Source organism: Vulpes vulpes, chromosome 10 (genome assembly GCF_048418805.1).
Source record: "Vulpes vulpes isolate BD-2025 chromosome 10, VulVul3, whole genome shotgun sequence".
Lineage (NCBI taxonomy): Eukaryota > Metazoa > Chordata > Mammalia > Carnivora > Canidae > Vulpes > Vulpes vulpes.
In genome coordinates, this window is record NC_132789.1 from 7,737,293 (window position 1) to 7,757,069 (window position 19,777).

Genomic DNA, 19,777 nt, shown 5'->3' on the forward strand with positions numbered 1-19,777 from the left:
GTTTTCATGAATACTAGGAAAGTTGGAATTTGAAGCCTCCCCCTCACTGGACATGTTTCTTTGATGGCCTTTCTTTGTTCTTCTACTTACCTACTTACCGTCTGTGTTCACATACCACCTCCAAAGAGAGACCGTCCCTTTCTGTCTAAAGTATCCCCCATTTCACGTTCTATCACCTCACCCTGTTTTATTTTTTATAGTTCTAATTACTATCTGAAATCACCTACTTAATGTGTGTGTTGACCTGTTTGTCCATGTGCCCACCCCCAGCCTGATGAGCACCCAGACAACAGTTTGTGTCATTTTATGTTTTATTTATTTATTTATTTTTAAAGATTTTATTTATTTACTCATGAGGGACAGAGAGAGAGAAGCACAGACACAGGCAGAGAGAGAAGCAGGCTCCATGCAAGGAGCCCAACGTGGGACTCAATCCCAGGTCTCCAGGATCAGGCCCTGGGCTGAAAACGGGCACTAAACTGCTGAGCCACCCGGGTTGCCCAGTTTGTGTCATTTTAAATCACTCCTCTAGCACTCCCCAGGGACTCTCGCAGGGTTAGGCACACCCGAAACTCCCAATAGAAGCATGTTCAATGAATAAGATAATGAAAGGTACTTGGGCCTAAGGAATCCCTGCTCAGACAGAACTGGGTACACACAACATTTGGAGGCCTGGGGTAGGCCAGGCCTGAAAGGGGAAGAGGCTGGAAGCTGCTAGGAGAGATTTGCAGATTTAGAAGGAACAATGGGATCTGGGAAAGGCAGCTCAGCAGGGGGCTTTGGGGCTGGAATGAAGCCAATTTTCCTTTCTCCAACTCCTCCGTCATGCTCCTCCCCCTCTCCTTCTAATTCTCTGGGGTTTGAATCCCACCATATGCACAGAGCAGAAAAAATTAAAATACTGTCCAGACTTGGAGGGGAGGCATCTGGGCATCCCTGCTTCCGGCCCTAGGTCCTAGAGCCCAGAAGGGCCCGTGGTAACTTTTCCATACCCATGGTAGAACCAGCTGGGACCTGAGATGCACCAGCTTCATCCCCCACTAACCAGTGGAGAAGCAGGTTTGGAACCCCAGCTCCAAACACCATGTACGGCTCCCCCTAGTGGCCAGGGAGGTGTGTTCTCAACCTTTGGGGGTTTATGCCCAAAAAGGGCAAACAATTTTTCAGTCAACTTTGTGAATGAGCAGATAGAGATCCAACTGAAAGGGTTGCTGCAAGCTGCCCCATCACTGTGGCTAATGGGTACAGCCTAGGGCTGACCAAAGATGCCCTGAGCTGCCTTTGGAGATTCAAGCTCCACATAACATAGGATGAAAAAAAGTTAACATTTAAGTCATACTTACCAATGACAGGCATTATGTTAAGCCCTTTGTTATTAAATAATTTATATATTTATGATAAGCACGTAATATACAAATGTAACATATATAATGTAATATATAATATTAAATATAATTAATATGTTATTAAATTATAGTTATATACTTGTTACACATATTTTTAATTTTTTTATTTGTTTTTTAAAAGATTTAGGGATCCCTGGGTGGCTCAGCAGTTTAGCGCCTGCCTTCGGCCCAGGGCCTGATCCTGGAGTCCCTGGATCGAGTCCCACGTCGGGCTCCCTGCATGGAGCCTGCTTCTCCCTCTGCCTGTGTCTCTGCCTCTCTTTGTGTGTCTCTTATGAATAAATAAATAAAATCTTTAAAAAAATTTTATTTTTGGGGTGTCTGGGTGGCTTAGTCGGTTAAGTGACCGACTTCTGGTTTGGGCTCAGTTCACTATCTCAGGGCCCTGAGAACCAGCCCCTGTATTGGGCTCCACACTGGGTGCCCCTCCCAGTGCTTTCTCTCTCAAAGAAAATCTCTTTTTGGGATCCCTGGGTGGCGCAGCGGTTTGGCGCCTGCCTTTGGCCCAGGGTGCGATCCTGGAGACCCGGGATCGAATCCCACGTCGGGCTCCCGGTGCATGGAGCCTGCTTCTCCCTCTGCCTGTGTCTCTGCCTCTCTCTCTCTCTCGTGACTATCATAAATAAATAAAAATTTTAAAAAAGAATTTTTTTTTTATTTTTTTATTTTTTAAAGATTTTATTTATTTATTCAGAGAGAGAGAGAAAGACACAGGCAGAGGGAGAAGCAGGCTCCATGCAGGGAGCCTGATGTGGGACTTGATTCCGGGTCTCCAGGATCACACCCCAGGCTGCAGGCGGCGCTAAACCGCTGCGCCACCAGAGCTAACCGAAAATTTTTTTTAATTTTCATGTGACCTCTATGTCCAACATGGGGTTAACCCCATGGGTTATGGGTTAACCCAAGCCATATCCCATAACCCATAAACCCTAGATCAAGAGTCACATGCTCCACTGACTGAGCCAGCCAGGTAGGTGCCCACATAGTATATATTAAGTTTATTAAGTTATTTCATTATTTATTATTCTATTATATTGAATATATTATATTTAACTCTGGAATTTTTTACAACCCATGGTATTAATATCACCATTTTACAGATGGAAACGTGCAGAAAACCAATAAGTAGTACTACAGTACATTAAACCCAGCTGGTGAGTTTCCAGAACCTGGGATTTAACCACCACCAAAGTCACACTGCCCCTGCATCTCTGGAGGTATTTTGTTCAAATGCAAGTTAGTAAAACCCATCCAAGCAGTTTAATTCTAGCAAGTTCTTCAGGCAAATTTTGAGAATCACTGAACTAGATGAGCCTTTGTATTTAAGTACTTTTAATCTTTTACAATTGGTTTACCAATGTTCCCTTGGGCACGCAGTTGGAGTGTGACCTTGGGCAACTTACTTAACCTGTCTGAACCCCCAATCCTCTTAGCAAAAATGGAGATATTACAAATATCATACACCCTGAAAATGGACACTTAATCACTTCCCCCTTTTTTTTAAGATTTTATTTATTGGGACGCCTGGATGGCTCAGCAGTTGAGCATCTGCCTTCAGCTCAGTGGGATTCTGGGATGAGTCCCCCATCGGGTTCCTGGGTTCCCCGTGGGGAGCCTGCTTCCCTCTCTGCCTATGTCTCTGCCTCTCTCTTTCTGTCTCTCATGAATAAATGAATAAAATCTTAAAAAATAAAAAGAGAATACTGTATTGGAGCCCATCATGGTCGCTTGCTTCTGTTTATTTCCTTCTCTCATCTACACCTCCCCCTCTGACTGCTCTAAGGTTTAAGACCCCTAGATTAGGGACACCTGGCTGGCTCAGAAGAGGATGTCTCTCAATCTAGCATTCATGAGTTTGAGCCCCACAATGGGTGTAGAAATTACCAAAAATAAAAAAACCCACCCTAAATTGATAATAATAAAAACAGCCACCATTTCTTGAGCTCAAGCCTCTACAGAACAGTGCTTGTATACCTGATAATGGGAAGCTCACTCTTTCCAGAAACCATGCATTTCTGTACTGGTTATTTTATTTTATTTTATTTTATTTTATTTTATTTTTAAGATTTATTTACTCATGAGAGACACAGAGAGGCAGAGACACAGGCAGAGGAAGAAGCAGGCTCCATGCAGGGAGCGTGATGTGGGACTCAATCCTGGGACTCAGGGATCACGCCCTGAGCTGAAGGCAGATGCTCAACCGCTCAGCCACCCAGGCATCCCGGTACTGGTTATTTTTAACAGTTCAAAAGTTTTCCTTGTATGGAGTTGGAGCTGGTATAGGCCTGCCTGATTCCCACTATGTTCCACATAGAATGTGTGAAATCCCTCTACTGCCCAGCCCTGATGCCAACACCACAAGAACATCTGTTTTTGTTTTTTTTTTTAAGATTTTATTTATTTATTCATGAGAGACACAGAGAGAGGCAGAGACACAGGCGGAGGGAGAAGCAGGCTCCCCAAGGGGAGCCCAATGCGGAACTCGATCCCAGGACCCCAGGATCATGACCTGAGCTGAAGGCAGATGCTCAGCTGCTGAGCCACCCAGGCGTCCCTTCACAAGACATCTGGAAGGCACTTTATTTAGTAAGTGATCCAGAAGGCTCTCAGAATCCAAGAACTGGGTGTAGAAAGCTGAAAACAAAGTGCGGTAACTGTCAAGGGACAGGTTGCACAATTCAAAATTAAGATATATGGACTCCAGGGCAGCCCCGGTGGCCCAGCGGCTTGGTGCCGCCTTCAGCCCTGAGTGTGATCCTGGAGACCTGGGATCGCGTCCCACGTCAGGCTTCCTGCATGGAGCCTGCTTCTCCCTCTGCCTGTGTCTCTGCCTCTCTCTCTCTCTCTCTCTCTCTCTGTCATGAATAAATAAAATCTCTGTCATGAATAAATAAAATCTTTAAAAAAAAAAGTATATGGACTCCAGTGTTGATTTTTTTTTTAATTTTTATTTATTTATGATAGTCACACACAGAGAGAGAGAGAGGCAGAGACACAGGCAGAGGGAGAAGCAGGCTCCATGCACCGGGAGCCCGATGTGGGACTCGATCCTGGGTCTCCAGGATCGTGCCCTGGGCCAAAGGCAGGTGCCAAACCGCTGCGCCACCCAGGGATCCTTTTTTTTTTTTTTTTTTAAATGAGAGACACCGAGAGAGGCAGAGACACGGGCAGAGGGAGAAGCAGGCTCCATGCAGGGAGCCTGATGTGGGACTCGATCCCGGGTCTCCAGGATCACACCCTGGGCTAAAGGCGGCACTAAACTGCTGAACCACCTGGGCTGCCCTCCAGTGTTGATTTCCAAATAATTCTCTGGGCCTGGAGCTCAGAGACTTTATCAAAGAATCCCTACTCTGTCTCCCTAGTCCTTCCTGGGCTTGTGCAGCTCACTCTTCCACCTGGTCAGGAGCCATTACTAGGTTCTGTTTGTGTTTGTGCCTATGCCTTTTATGGGTGGTGCTTTTTATGTTCTGGCTAGAAATCATTGCCAACCCCAAGGTCATGAAGATATTCACTTATGCTTTAAAACTTTAAAACGTAACTAAATAAATCTTTTTTTTTTTTTTAAGTTTTAAAAAGATTTTATTTGGGAACCTGGGTGGCTCAGTGGGTGAGTGTCTGCCTTCGACAGGGGGGGTCCTGGGATCGAGTTCCACATCAGGCTTCCCTCAGGGAGCCTGCTTCTCCCTCTACCTATGTCTCTACCTTTGTGTGTCTCTCATAAATTAAAAAAAATAAAATAAAATCTTTTACAAATAATAAAAAATAAATCTTACTTTCTTAAAAAAAAAAAGTAAACGTTTTCTTGGATGATCTAGCATCCTCTGTTAGCAAAACAAGACCAATCAGGCCACGCTCTAGAGACCGAGCACCTGAGATCAGGGAGGACTGCTATGAATTGAATTACATCCTTGCAAAAAGATATGTCGGGGGAAAAAAAAAGATATGCTGCAGTCCTAACTCCCAGTACCACAGAATGTGATCTTATTTGGAGATAGGGTCTTTACAGAGGTAATCAAGTTAAAATGAGGTCCTAATCCAATATGATTGGTGTCCTTATAAAATGGGGAAATTAGGACACACACAGGCATACCCAGGGGGCAGATGATGTGGAGAGATGCAGGGAGAAGAATGGCCATCCATAAGTCAAGGAATGCATGAGGTTACCAGAAGCCAGGAAAGAGACCTGGAACTGGTCCTTTTATAGAGCAGAGGTAACATGCTATCGACACCTTGATTTCTGGTTTCTGGCCCTCAGAAGTGTGAGACAACACATTTCAGTTATTCTCTGTCATTCAGGATGTAGTACTTTGTTACAGCAGCTCTAAGAACTGAATACAAGTACCCTAGAGTTAACTGTGGTGGGGTCTCTAGTCAACCAAGGGAGAAGAGTTCTGATGGGTTTGTCAGGGGGCTGCAAGTATATTCAACATGTCAACAGAGATTAGGAAAGGACACAAAGTTTGGAGCTAGGTAAACCTGGATCTGAATCCCAGCTTTGTTAGTTTATAACTGTGCAATTTGGGGCAAGCAACCCAACCTCTCTAAGTCCCATCTGCCAAATGGGAATAGCAGTGAGACTTGACAGAAAGGGTTGAGCCATGAACAAACATTTGTCAGGTAGTTAGCACAATGCCCAGTAAACTGTGCTTACTATTTCCCCTCTTGTGGGATCATGCTGTTCTTGATGAAAGGGGATTGTCTCATTGCAAATATAATGAATTGGCTAATTCGTGAGTATTTATGAAAGGCAGACTATCAGTGAGAATCCAGCTGGGAAAAACAGACAGAGTAGGGGAATCTATACATGGAATGGCTTCATAGGCAGTGGAAGAGGCAAACAGGAGGGGCAGGCACCCACAGGCTAGCAACAGTAGGAGCACCTTGATCACCTCTGGCCTTTCTGATATGTGGGAGGGTCTGGAGTCCCCAGAAAGAAGCTGCACCCAGAAAGAAGCTGCCTGGTGGGAGGTGGAGACACAGGAAATGCAGCTGCTGCTGGAGATGTTACCTGAGGCCCGTGGAGAGGGAGAAATACCCTGGCTTCTCCTTTCTTCCCACCCACCTGGCTTCTCTCGCTGCCTCCCACTGGCCAGTCTGTGCAGGAAGCCGGTTGATTTGGCAGCTTGCTGGTGTTGGCAAAGCAGAGAAAGGGCAAGGAACGGAGTTGAGGGCAGACAGGCCCAGGCTCAGCACCAGGGATTGGAATTTACATTTCATCTCTGTGAGCCTGATTCTCCATCTGGATAGTGAGGATAATAGGAGTATCTATGCAGAGACTAGTTGAGTGCATACAATAAGATAACACGTGTTAACAGTTGAGCCCAGTGCCTGGCACATAGTAGGGAGTACCCTATAAATGTGAATAACAAGCTCATTAGCCATTTTCTGCTCCTACCTTAAGGAGGGAAGAGGACAGAGGCCTGGGAATAAATTCAAGGTACAGGAACAGTCCTGGTGCTGCTATTTTTATCTCAGACACGTGCCCATCTGTCCCCTCTCCATTCTAAGCTGGTGACTCTGTCAGTCTCCTTTTAGAAACCCTGAGTCAGGGCTGACCATACAGAGTTCAGGGGAGCTGGGAGTTTGGTCTCCATGCTCCTTCAAAAGGATTTCAAATCCCCTAGACTCTACGCTGATGTCTCTGCCTCCAACTGCTGCCAAACCTTCCTGGCCTCCCCCAGTCCAGGGCTAAGCCATCTCCAGGATCTCTCTTTGTATAATTAAAAAGAAAAATAGAACAGCCAATGTTGCCAAACATGTATTTAAAGGGACACTGGGGGTTCAGGGAGTGAAAAATAAAAATGTTTGAGGTTTAAATTAAAAGTCTCCATGCTCAGAGGTCTCCTGACCCTGGGATTTCTCCTCTGCTGGACTGCCTTTAATCCCCTGTCCTGATTTGTAAAAGCTTTTTAAACTGAAGGCATTTATTTCTCAGAGAAGTGTTCCAGCCTAATCATGTAAAAATGCCCAGCATCCCAGGAACAGCCTGTCAAGTATGATGTGGTTGTGTGGGGCCCCAGGGAGAGTGGGGAAGTTTTTTTTTTGGGGGTGGGGTGGGGGGGAGAATGAGTCCTTGCTTTCCTTCGCTATGCCCTTCCCCCACCACATCTAATCCATCAGAAAACCCAGTGGGCTATAGCCCTTAACATCTTAAAACCTGAGCACTTCTGTCCAGGGGCATCCCTTTTATGTTACCCAGGCCCCCACCATCACTCACTCAGAAGTCTGCAGCGACCTGCTCCCTGGTGCCTCTGCTTCTACTCTTGATCCCCCTAAAGCCATTCTGTAACAGCAACCAGAAAAATCTTTCTAAAACAAATCTGATCCTGTACCTTGCCTGGTTGATTAGTTTCCTATTGCTGCTGCAACAAATTACCACAAATTTCGTGGCTTAAAATGATACAAATTTATTCTCTCACAGTTTAGAAGCTGTGAGATGAATCATAAGGGGTTAAGACCAAGGCACTAGCAGGCTGGTTCCTTCTGGAAGCTCTAAGGACAAATGCATTTCCCTGCCTTTTCCAGCATCTAGTGGCTGCCTGGATTCCTTGGCTTGTGGCCTCTTCCTCCTTCTTCAAAGCACATTTGTCCAATCTCCTCTGTTGCCACATCTCCTTTTCCCTCTGACCTTCCTGTCTGCCTCTGATAAAATCTCCTGTGTTTATATTGGGTCCATCTGGATAATCTGGGATAATCTCCCCATCTCAAAACCTCAGTCTTGATCACATCTGCAAAGCCTCTTCTGCAGTAACTATGCAGTAACATAGTTACAAGTTCCAGAGATTAGAATGTGGACATCTTTTGAGGTTCATTATTCAGACTCCCACACTGCTTAAAGCCCTCCAGTAAAACCCAAGCTCCTTACCCTTAATGGGATCACCTTATCTGATCTAGCCCCTTCCTGTTTTTCTCAGGCTCTCCCCTAACTAACTTGCTTTTCACTGTTCTTTCCAGAGGTCAACTCCATTCTTGCCACAAGGCCTCTGCACATGTTGTTCCCTCTGCCTAAATGCTCTTCCCCAGATCTTCACAGAGCTGGCTACTTCTTCCCTTTCAGACGTCAGCTCCAATGTCGCCCTCTCAGAGAGGTCTTTCCCTGTCTTACCCACTTCTCCCTGCAGTCTCTCAAGTCACCTGCGTTTACTTACAACCTGGTGGTTTTTTTTTTTTTTTTTTTTTTTTTTAGCTTATTAACTATCTCTCCCCCATTAGAAAGTGAGCAAATGAGAGAAGAACCCTTCCTTCCTTGTTCACTGCTACCTCCTCAGTGACTGGTAAGCAGTAGATCCTTGATAAATGCTTGTTCAATGGTTGCATGGATGGATGATGATCTGGACAACCATGGTCTCTGAGCTTCAATGTCCAGGATTCAGGCTCAGGATGGAGGTAGGTCAGACAGGCAGGAGGGTGCAACGTTTAATGAGTACTTCCTGTGTGCCAGGCCCTGTGCTAGTCCTTCCTTCATGCGATTCAACATTTATTGAAACACCTGCAGTGTGCCAGGCCTGGTGCAAGTTATTTATTAATGCATTATTTATTCAATTCAAAGAGCATTTACTAAAAACAAAAAACAAAACAAACAAACAAACAAAAAAGAGCATTTACTGGGTGTCTACTGAATGCTAGGCCATGTACATTTATCAAACCTCTATTGTATACCAGCTGTCTCAAATCAGTGCCTAGGTACAGAGTAGTTCAATAAATGCCTGAATCAATGAATGTCCTCAAGGAGCGCCTAGTCTTTCTGCTAAAATGGTCTGTGAATAAATAACTCTAACACACAAAGATAAGGCAATAATGTGGGTGTGTTCAGAGGGCAGAGGGGCCCCTTATCACCTTGTACTGGCAGGTACCTTGCTCAGAGTCTTATCTTCTTACCTGGGAACCAGCTCTTTGAAGGTCAGGTAGACTTGCCCCTCACTCACCTGCCTCTCCATACCCTGGGCAACTGGGAAGGACCTGAGCACATGCTCAGTCACTGCCTGTTATCTGATTCCTGCTGCTTCTCCTGCCAATGGTTGTTCCTTCACTCATATGCCAGGCAAGAGGGTAACAGCCAGGTCCCACCCCTGGTGCTGCTGGATGGGAGCTGGAGGCTCTGACAAGCTGCCTACCCTCCATTTGGCCCGACGTCCAGCTTAAATGAAGAATTTGGTCCTATTCCCTTGGTATAACCCTTTGACTGGACTTTTTTTTTTTTTTTTTTTTAGATTTTATTAATTTATTCATGAGAGACAGAGAGAGAGAGAGAGAGAGAGAGAGAGAGGAGAGAGAGGCAGAGACACAGGCAGAGGGAGAAGCAGGCTCCGTGCAGGGAGCCCGACACGGGACTTGATCCCAGGACCCTGGGATCACAACTGGAGCCAAAGGCAAACGCTCACCCACTGAGCCACCTGGGCTGCCCTGTAGTCTATTCTTATAAAAAATCAGGTGATGTGTAGAAATTCTTAAACTCCAAAGCTCACCACAGTCTGGAGGTTTTGCCTGATCTGATACTTTCCTTCCCTCCTTCCTTCCCTTCTTTTTAAATTGTTTTAAAGTACATACAACATAAAATGACAATTTTAACTATTTTATTTTTTTATTGTATTTATCTTTTTTTAAAAAAAAGAGGGTAAGATAGAGAATCCCAAGCAGAATCCATGCCCAGTGCAGAGCTGGACGTGGAGCTTGATCTCACAACCCTGAGATCATGACCTGAGCCAAAATCAGAAGCTGGATGCTTAACCCACTGAACCACCCAGGTGTCCCTTTATTATTTTAATTTTAAGTAGACTACATGTCAAAAGTGGGGATTGAACTGAGGACCCTGAGATCTAGAGTTGCATGCTCTAATGGCTGAGCCAGTGAGGCACTCCACCCCCCATTTTAACAATTTTAAAGTGTACGGTTCAGGCAGCCCAGGTGGCTCAGTGGTTTAGTGCCACCTTCAGCCCAGGGCATGATCCTGGAGACCCAGGATGGAGTCCCATGTCAGGCTCCCTGCATGGAGCCTGCTTCTCCCTCTGCCTGTGTCTCTAAGCCTGTGTGTGTGTGTGTCTCTCATGAATAAATGAATAAAATCTTTTTTAAAAAGTCTACAGTTCTGGGATGCCTGGGTGGCTCAGCGGTTAAGCGTCTGCCTTTGGCTCAGGGCGTGAACCTGGAGTCCCAGGATCGAGTCCCGCATCGGCTCCCTGCATGGAGCCTGCTTCTCCCTCTGCCTGTGTCTCTGCCTCTCTCTCTCCCTCTCTATGTGTCTGTCATGAATAAATAAATAAAATCTTAAAAAAAAAAAGTCTACAGTTCTATGGCATTAAGTACATTGAACTGTTATGCAACAACCATCACCACCATCCTTCTCTCTCTCCTTAAGTAATCTTTACCCCAACATGGGACTTGATCTCATGACCCTGAGATGAAGAGTCACATGCTCTATGTACGACTGAGCTAGCCAAGTGCAATCCTTTATTTTTAATTAATAAAAAAATTCACTTCTTAATTATCTTTTATTTAGGTCTGAAGGCAGATGTTCAACCACTGAGCCACCCAGGTGCCCCAGCAAGTTTAATAATAAAGATTATTATGCAGTTCTAAGCTTTAAAAATAGGAAATAAACATATGTATATATGTTTAAAAATAATTACATATTATTATCATAATCAACTTAAGAGACAGAAATTCACCACTTTTATAGCAACTTTATTCACAATAGCCAAAAGGTAGAAACAACCCAAATGTCAATCAGCAGAGGAATGGAATACCAAATGTACTATGTACATACTATGAATCATTTTTTTTTAAGATTTTGGTTATTTATTCATGAGAGACACAGAGAGAGGCAGAGACATAGGTAGAGGGAGAAGCAGGCTCCATGCGGTGAGCCTGATGCAGGACTCTATCACAACCTGAGCCAAAGGCAGACTCTCAACCACTGAGCCACTCAGATGTCCCCATACTAAGAATTATTTAGCCTTAAAAAGGAAGGAAACTCTGATCCACACTATACTATGAATGAACACTAGAGACATCATGTGAAGTGAGAGAGGCCAGACACAAAAAGACAAATATGATCTATTCCACTTATATGCAGTCCCTAGAGTAGCATATTCATGGAAACAGAAAATAGAAGAATAGAGGCAGGAGGGAGCTGTAGAGGGAATTTGGGGGAACTATTTACTCATTAGGTGTGGAGTTTCTGTCTGGTATTGTCATAGGCTGGATATGGTTTTCCAAAACTCAAACTTCGTAAGTTGAAGCCCTAACCCCCAGCGTAATGGTATTTGGAGGTGGAGCCTCTGGGAGGTGATTAGGTTTATATTAGAAGTCAGGAGAGTGAGGCCCTCATGATGGGATTAGTGCCTTTATAAAACAGACCCTACAGAGCTCCCTTCCCTCATGTGAGGTTACAGTGAGGACATGACCACCTATGAGGAAGAGGGCCCTCACCGGACACCAAATCTGTCATCACCTCGACCTTGAACTTCCTAGCCTCCAGAAGTGTAATAAGCACCTGTTGTTTAAGCCACCCTGTGTACATATTTTGTTACAGTAGCTCGAGCTAACTAAGATCAGGATGATAGAAAGGTTCTGGAGTTGGATAGTAGTGATGGTTGCACAACATGAAAATGAATGCACTTAATGCCACTGCACTGTACCCTTAAAAATTATTTACATTGGGGAGCCTGGGGGCATCTGGGTGGCTCAATGGTTAAGCATCTGCCTTTGGCTCTGGTCATGATCCTGGGGTCCTGGAATTGAGTCCTGCATCAGGCTCCCCACAGGAAGCCTGCTTCTCCTTCTGCCTATGTCTCTGACTTTCTGTGTCTCTCATGAATAAATAAATAACATCTTTTAAAAAAAATTGGGAAGCCTGGCTGGCCTGGTTGGTAGAGTGTGAGACTCTTGATCTCAGTGTGGGTTCAAGCCCCATACTGGGTGTAGACACTACTTAAAAATAAAATCTTTAGGGACGCCTGGGTGGCTCAGTGGTTGAGTTTCTGCCTTTGGCTCAGGTCATGATCTCAGGGTCCTAGGATCGAGTCCCATGTCAGGCTCCTCCCAGGGAACCTGGTTCTCCCTCTGCCTATATCTCTGACTCTCTCTCTGTCTCTCATGAATAAATAACTCAAATCTAAAAATAAATAAAATAAAATAATAATATAATATAATATAATATAATATAATATATCTTTAGGGGCTTCTGGGTGGCTTGGTCAGTCAAGTGTCCAATTCTTGATTTCAGCTCAGGTCATGATTTCAGGGTGCTGAGATAGAGCCCTGTGCTGAGCATATAGCCTGCTTAAGATTCTCTCTCTCTCAGGACGCCTAGGTGGCTCAGTGGTTGAGCATCTGCCTTTGGCTCAGGACATGAACCCAGATTCCTGAGACCAAGTCCCACATCAGGCTCCTTGTGTGGGGCCTGCTTCTCCCTCTGCCTATGTTTCTCTCTCTCTGTGTCTCTCATGAATAAATAAATAAAATCTTAAAAAAAAAAAAAAAAAAAAACTCTCTTTTTCCATGTGACCCACCCAGCCCCTGGGCGCATGCTCACTCTCCCTCTTTCAAATCAATCAATCAATCAATGAAATCTTTTAAAAAATGATTTCAATGATAAATCCTATGCTATATGTACTTGTTGCAATTAATAAAAACCTGCTTGGGATGCCTGGGTGGCTCAGCAGTTTAGCACCTGCCTTCGGCTCAGGGCTGATCTTGGAGTCCCGGGCTCCCTGCATGGAGCCTGCTTCTCCTTCTGCCTATGTCTCTGCCTCTCTCTCTCTCTGTGTCTCTCATGAATAAAAAATAAAATCTTAAAAACGAAAAACAAAAAACAACCCTGCTCATTTCAGCGGTACATATACTAAAATTGGGACAATTCAGAGATTAGCATGGTCCCTGCATAAAGATGATATGCAAATTTATGAAGAGTTTCATATTTATTTATTTATTTACTTTAAATAAATAAAAAGGATTTCACTTTTATTTATTTGAGAGAGAGAGAATGAGCATGTGTGCCCACAAGCAGGGGGAGAGGTAGAAGCAGACACTTCTGCTGAGCAGGGAGCCTGACACAGAGCTTGATCTCAGGACCCTGAGATCAGGACCTGAATTGAGGGCAGACACTTAACTGACTAAGCAACCCAGGAGTCCCAAGACTTCCATATTTAAAAAACAACAAAAACACAGTAGCAGCTACGAAGCCCCCAACATTACCAGCATTTTCCTATGGAATTCCCAGTGACCCATTAACAATCTCCTCCTCCTAACTCCCCGGAAGCAACTACTTGCCTCAACTTTAGATTTATTTATTATTATTCCACTGCTTTTTTATATATATTGTTAATCTGGTTTCTTATTTTTTTATTTTTTATTTTAGTTTTTTTATTTTTTAAAGATTTTATTTATTTATTCATGAGAGACACAGAGAGAGAGAGAGAGACAGAGAGAGACAGAGAGAGGCAGAGACACAGGCAGAGGGAGAAGCAGGCTCCATGCAAGGAGCCCGATGTGGGACTTGATCCTGGGACTCCAAGATCAAGCCCTGGGCCAAAGGCAGGTGCTAAACCGCTAAGCCACCCAGGGAATCCCCGCCCCCAAGAACTATTCCTAAGATGCTATAGGAATATATGGCCTTTCCTCAGTACTGTGGTACTGACTCACCCTCTTTCCCTGACTCACTTCCTCTTTTATCATTCTTGCTTCCTTGGGATGCACTCCCCAATAAAGCAGTACTACGCTAACCTTTGATTCAAACTGTTTTCTGAGGAACTCAGGGAAAATATATTTTGCAATTTTTCCATTCTCCTCTTGATGAACAGTTGGATTGTTTCAGGTTTTTTGAGAGTTCATATGAGGCAACTAGGGCTAACATCCTTGTTCATGCTCTCCTGTGCACTGTGGCTGTTTCTCTAGAATGTTCCTAGAACTCGGACTGCTGGATCATAAGGTTGCACAGTCCCTCAGCTTTACCATATATTGCCCAATTAATTTCCAAAGTGCCAACTTAATTTTCTAGTTTATTTCTCCCCTGACCCCTGCCCTCAGCACACTACATTGGGGTCATCCAGGTCTTCTTTCAGTTCCTTTAGCACATGTGCTCTCCCATCATGAGACCTTTGCATCTGCTATTCTTTTCTGCTGAGAACACTTCCCCTACCCTCAGCCTAGCTAAGACCTCTTCTTTCCACCGAGCTCAGCTCTAAGCTGAGAGCCACTCCCTTGACTTCCTCCTCAAGCCCACATCAGGTCAACCCCATCCTCTCCATGCCCACATTATAGGTCTCAGAGACTCTTATTATCCCTTTCTGTTATGATACACTTTTTAGTTGCAATGCTCCATCTATCTGTGCAACTGTTGGCACAAAGTCTGTGAACTCTGCTAAGTTTCACTGGCCTCAAACTGGTAGCCACCATGTTTGTGTAAGCTTATTGCCATATCTCCAACATCCAACTCTATGGCTGGCACATAGTAGGCCACTGGCATTATTATTCCAGTAGCTATTCTGTGTTCTCACTCATATTTGAGTCCAGCATGTGGGTTTTCCAGTACATCTCAGTATATCTACTGCAGGCCAAAATCATGACAACATAAACACAATCTCTTTCCTTGAGGAGCTCACAGATGGAAGTCAATAAACATTTATTGAGCCTGCTGGAACTGGTCATATTTAGTGCTTAGCAATGGTTTAATGGACTGAGATGTCACAACTAGTGTGAGTACTCCTATAATGAGTAGTGATGAGCATTGTTTATTGAGCATTTATTATGTGCTAGGCACTCTACAAATGCTTTGCAGTTACCATCTTATCCTATCTTCATGTCCTCCTAGGGAGGCACAATTATCACCTCCATTTTACAGATGAGGAAACAGCCTTAGGAAAGTGAAGTCACTTGTTACACAGCTAGTAAATGGTGCAGACAGAATTTTTCAGCCAGAGTGCCAACATCCTACCATGATGCTAAAGTTCTCCTGCCTCAATTACCTTGCTTTCTGTTAGATACCAGAGACTGAGCACTTAATCATCATAATAAATTGGCAATATCTACTTTTACAGGGCACTTACTGGGCGCTAATCACTTTACATCCATCCATCTTTATTCAACAAATATTTATTGAGAACCTCATGGGCTGGGGCACCTGGGAGACTTAGTGGTTGAACCTCTGCCTTTGGCTCAGGTTGTGATCCTGGGTCCTGAGCTGGAGTATTATAAGGGGCTCCCAGAAGGGAGCCTGCTTCTCCCTCCGCCTATGTCTCTGCCTCTCTCTGTATCTCTCATGAATAAATAACATCTTTTTTATTTATTTATTTTATTTTTTTTATTTTTTTAATTTTTATTTATTTATGATAGTCACACAGAGAGAGAGAGAGAGAGGCAGAGACACAGGCAGAGGGAGAAGCAGGCTCCATGCACCGGAAGCCTGATGTGGGATTCGATCCCGGGTCTCCAGGATCGCGCCCTGGGCCAAAGGCAGGCGCCAAACCGCTGCGCCACCCAGGGATCCCAACATCTTTTTTTTTTTTTTAAGATTTATGTATTTATTTATTCATGATAGACAGAGAGAGAGAGAGAGAGAGAGAGAGGGAGAGAGAGGCAGAGACACAGGAGGAGGGAGAAGCAGGCTCCACGCTGGGAGCCTGACATGGGACTTGATCCCGGGACTCCAGGATCGCGCCCTGGGCCAAAGGCAGGTACCAAACCGCTGAGCCACCAAAGGATCCCCGAATAAATAAAATCTTAAAAAAAAAAAAAAAAGGATCTCATGGGCCCAGCGCTATTTGACATGTGTGTGAGGTGACAGGGGTGGACAAAAATAATTAAAATTGTTGCTTGGTGGGGTTGTCACCCTAGTGGGAGGAGAAGAACAACCAATAAATATAATATATGATAGATGGTGACCAGTGCCACAGAGAAAGTGAAAGCAGAGGTTACTATGGAGCATGATGACTGGGGTTTCTGTGGTCTCATTTAATCCTTCCAAACATCTATTATTTTCCCATAATGGAAATGATAATGAAATTCAGAAAGGTGAAGTCACTTACCCACAGGCACAAGGTCCTCAGGCTTTGAAGTCAGGACTCTGGAAGGGCTGAGGATCCTACCCTTTGCTGTGCGCCTACTGAGTGCCTAGGATTGTAGTAAACAAAAGGAACACCAAACTTTCTTCCCTGAGTTTAAGATCAGGCAGGCAGGTAAATTGACCTAGGTGAGTGGAGGACTCACTAAAAGAGGCTGAAGTGTCCTGGCCTTGCCCAGGGCAGACATTAAGTATAATTCCTGGGAGATGTGGATGCAAAGGCTGAAGTCAAGGCTCAGGCTGATGAGTGGATTCCAGAGTTCAGGAGCAGAAGGCTTAGGCAGGCTGGGGCATTCTGGTGCTTCTGTTGACTCAGAGGCCCAACAGTCCCCGCCCTACCCCCACAGCCAGCTCTGGGCCCCGCGCCCTTCCTCCCTGGGTCTCCCGGACTCCAGGCAGTCAAGCTGGGATACCCAGTGGCTAGTGACCAGTGATAAACCCCAGTCTCGCCTGGGGAAGCCAAGCTCACATGCAAATAGCAGCCTCCCAAACAAGGTAGAGGTCTGCGGGGATTGCAGGCCTCAGCTGCAGCAATGACAGCTGGCTCCCTCCCCCCAGATGGGACCCCCCAGGACTCAATTTCTGTCCAGCAGAGCAGGTGCACTGGTGATGCAGCCTGGAAAAGAGCCTGGGCTTTGGAGCCGAAAGGTGTAGAGCACCACCTCCTCCAGACACATCACCTTGCCTGTTGTACTTTTAAGAGGGCCTCATAGATACCTTGCATCTTCTTCGAAGAGGTACACTTTAAAATTTAATCAAGCTGAAGGTACACGTTTTGGAGTTTGAGGAATTCATTCATTCGACAAATGTTTGTTGAGTGTATTTTATGAGCTAGGCCTCTGGGGCTGAGAAAAAGCAGTGAGCAAGACCAAGGTTAATCTTCTCAGGGATTTTTCCTTTTATTTCTTTAATTAAAAAAATTTTAAAAAAAAGAATCTCTAAGCTCAGTCAGCCTGGGTGGCTCAGCTGTTTAGCGCCACCTTCAGCCCAGGGCGTGATCCTGGAGACCCCGGATCAAGTCCCACATCAGGTTCTCTGCATGGAGCCTGCTTCTCCCTCTGCCTGTGTCTCTGCCCCCTCTCTCATTCTCTCATGAATAAATAAATAAAATCTTAAAAGAAAAAAAAAATCTCTAAGCCCAAAGTGGGGCTTGAACGCAGGACCTGAGATGGAGTCCCAAGCTCCACTGACTGAACCAGCCAGGTGCCCCAGGGACGACTGTCTTTTTTCTTTCTTTTCTTTTCTTTTCTTTTCTTTTCTTTTCTTTTCTTTTCTTTTCTTTTCTTTTCTTTTCTTTTCTTTTCTTTTCTTTTCTTTTCTTTTCTTTTCTTTCCTTTCCTTTTCTTTTCTTTTCTTTTTTCTTTTCTTTTCTTTTCTCTTCTCTTCTTTTCTTTCTTTTCTTTTCTTTCTTTCTTTCTCTCTCTCTTTTTTTTTTGGACTTTTCCTTTTAAAGAGAGAGCCAGACAATAGACTATTAATACTTGAGTATTTTATTATAATTGTGATTAGTATTCTGAATGAGAAAGAGTTTTGTGCTGGGGTAAAGTGGGCTAACTCACCTGCTCTCAATTTGCAAGGGATGGTCTCAGATTTCTCTCCTTGGGCTCCAGATAGGAGCCAACTGTCTATCCTATTTCAGAATGTTTTATACCTCACCAGGGTTTAAAAGACCTGCTCTCTGCCATGAATAGATGCTATGGAGTGAAGAGGAGGCTTTCCTTCAAAGGCTGCGCCGTGTATGCATCTAGGAGGCACTCAGTAAGTAACTGGTGAGTTAATGAAGGTCATTTCAAGGAGGGTGAAAAAGCCACTGACTCCATCTGCAAAGGATGTTATAATGGCTAGCTAGGAAAAGAGAAAATCTCAGTACTATTACTCCTAGATTTCTGGAAGGGTGAGGAATTTGGGGACTAAGGGAGGCAGAGTAGGGATGTTGGACTTTCATTAGACAGTTACTTTTTTTAAAAAAGGTAGGCTCCAAACCCAATGTAGGGCTTGAACTCACCACCCTGGGATCAAGAGTGGCATGCTCTACTGACTGAGCCAGCCAGGTACCCTTAGACATAGGTGCTGGCACTGTGCTAGGAAGGAGAGCCATCCATGAGGCAGAGTCCCACCACTCCCGGGGCTCCCAGTCTGCTGAGAGCATAGGCAACAATAATGTGATAAGTATTATGAGGGGGGCAGGAAAGAGAAGATATCAAAACTAATGCGAAAAGGGTGAGAGCTCTGAGAGGAGCGCTGGCAGGAGAGACTCCTCCCCCTGGAAGGATCAGCATATGCAAAGGTCTGGAGGAGAGAAAGCAGGTTTATTCAAAGAACTCAAAAGAGTTGAGTGCGGTCAGACTCAAAGGCTTGTTGGGCGAGAGAACCAATTGGAAAGAAAAGTGGGGACATTTCACACATTAGGCAGCCTTGTCCTTGGAGGAAAACATTTCCCCAATCTAGAACTATTTAGGGTTATGATATCCAGAAGGTCGACCTCATTTTTTAAAAGATTTTTTATTTATTCATTGATTAGAGACACACACACACACACACAGAGAGAGAGAGAGAGAGAGAGAGAGAGAGGCAGAGACACAAGCAGAGGGAGAAGCAGGCTCCATGCAGGGAGCCCGATGTGGGACTGGATCCCAGGACTCCAGGATCTCACCCTGGGCCCAAGGCAGGCGCTAAACCACTATGCCACCCAGGGATCCCCCCGGCCGACCTCATTTTAAGGAAGACACAGCATTTACCGACTACCTTGATATATAATAGAACACTGGTTCATTCAATCCTCATAGAACTCTGTTGTTTGACATTATGACCCCTATTTTACAGATGGGATAACTGAGGATCAGTTTGAGCACCTTGTCCAAGGTCCTACAGCTCACCCGGTTTGGGAATTTAGATTGTTCTTTTATGCAGATGCTTTTGTTCTAGCAGTTCTTTTTACCTGAGGGAATACATGCAAAAGCTTTTTTGTAGTAGAGCCTCATCCACATGAGGCATTATTCACTCTGGCAGGGCTTCTGGCTCCATCCAGGTCAGCCTGCAGCACTCAGGGAGCCCAGGAAGGGGCAGTAATGAAAGCCAAAAGGCCCAAAAGCCTCTCTTAAAATTCCGTCTCATCTATTCTGGTTCCCTCTCTGGGGGTACTTCCAGATACTATCTTCTGCTAAATAGAGTTTGATTCTCAGAAGTTGCAAGACGTGGGAGGTTTAAAAAAAAAAAAAATCGGCAGCATCAAGGACAAAAAGCCCTGCAGCAGCCAGAACACAAAGAGTTTGAATTTTGAACAAAGGGCAGGGTGAGACCCGAAAGTAAATGC

The 19,777-nt window shown here is 44.7% G+C and overlaps 1 non-coding gene across 1 annotated transcript; it reads left to right on the top strand.

Annotated features, from left to right (window-relative positions):
- The first annotated feature begins 13,226 nt into the window (after nucleotides 1-13,226).
- Nucleotides 13,227-13,328, top strand: LOC112935263 (U6 spliceosomal RNA). The gene has a single exon (XR_003238143.1). It is a non-coding gene; the product is annotated as a U6 spliceosomal RNA (small nuclear RNA).
- Nucleotides 13,329-19,777: the final 6,449 nt, after the last annotated feature.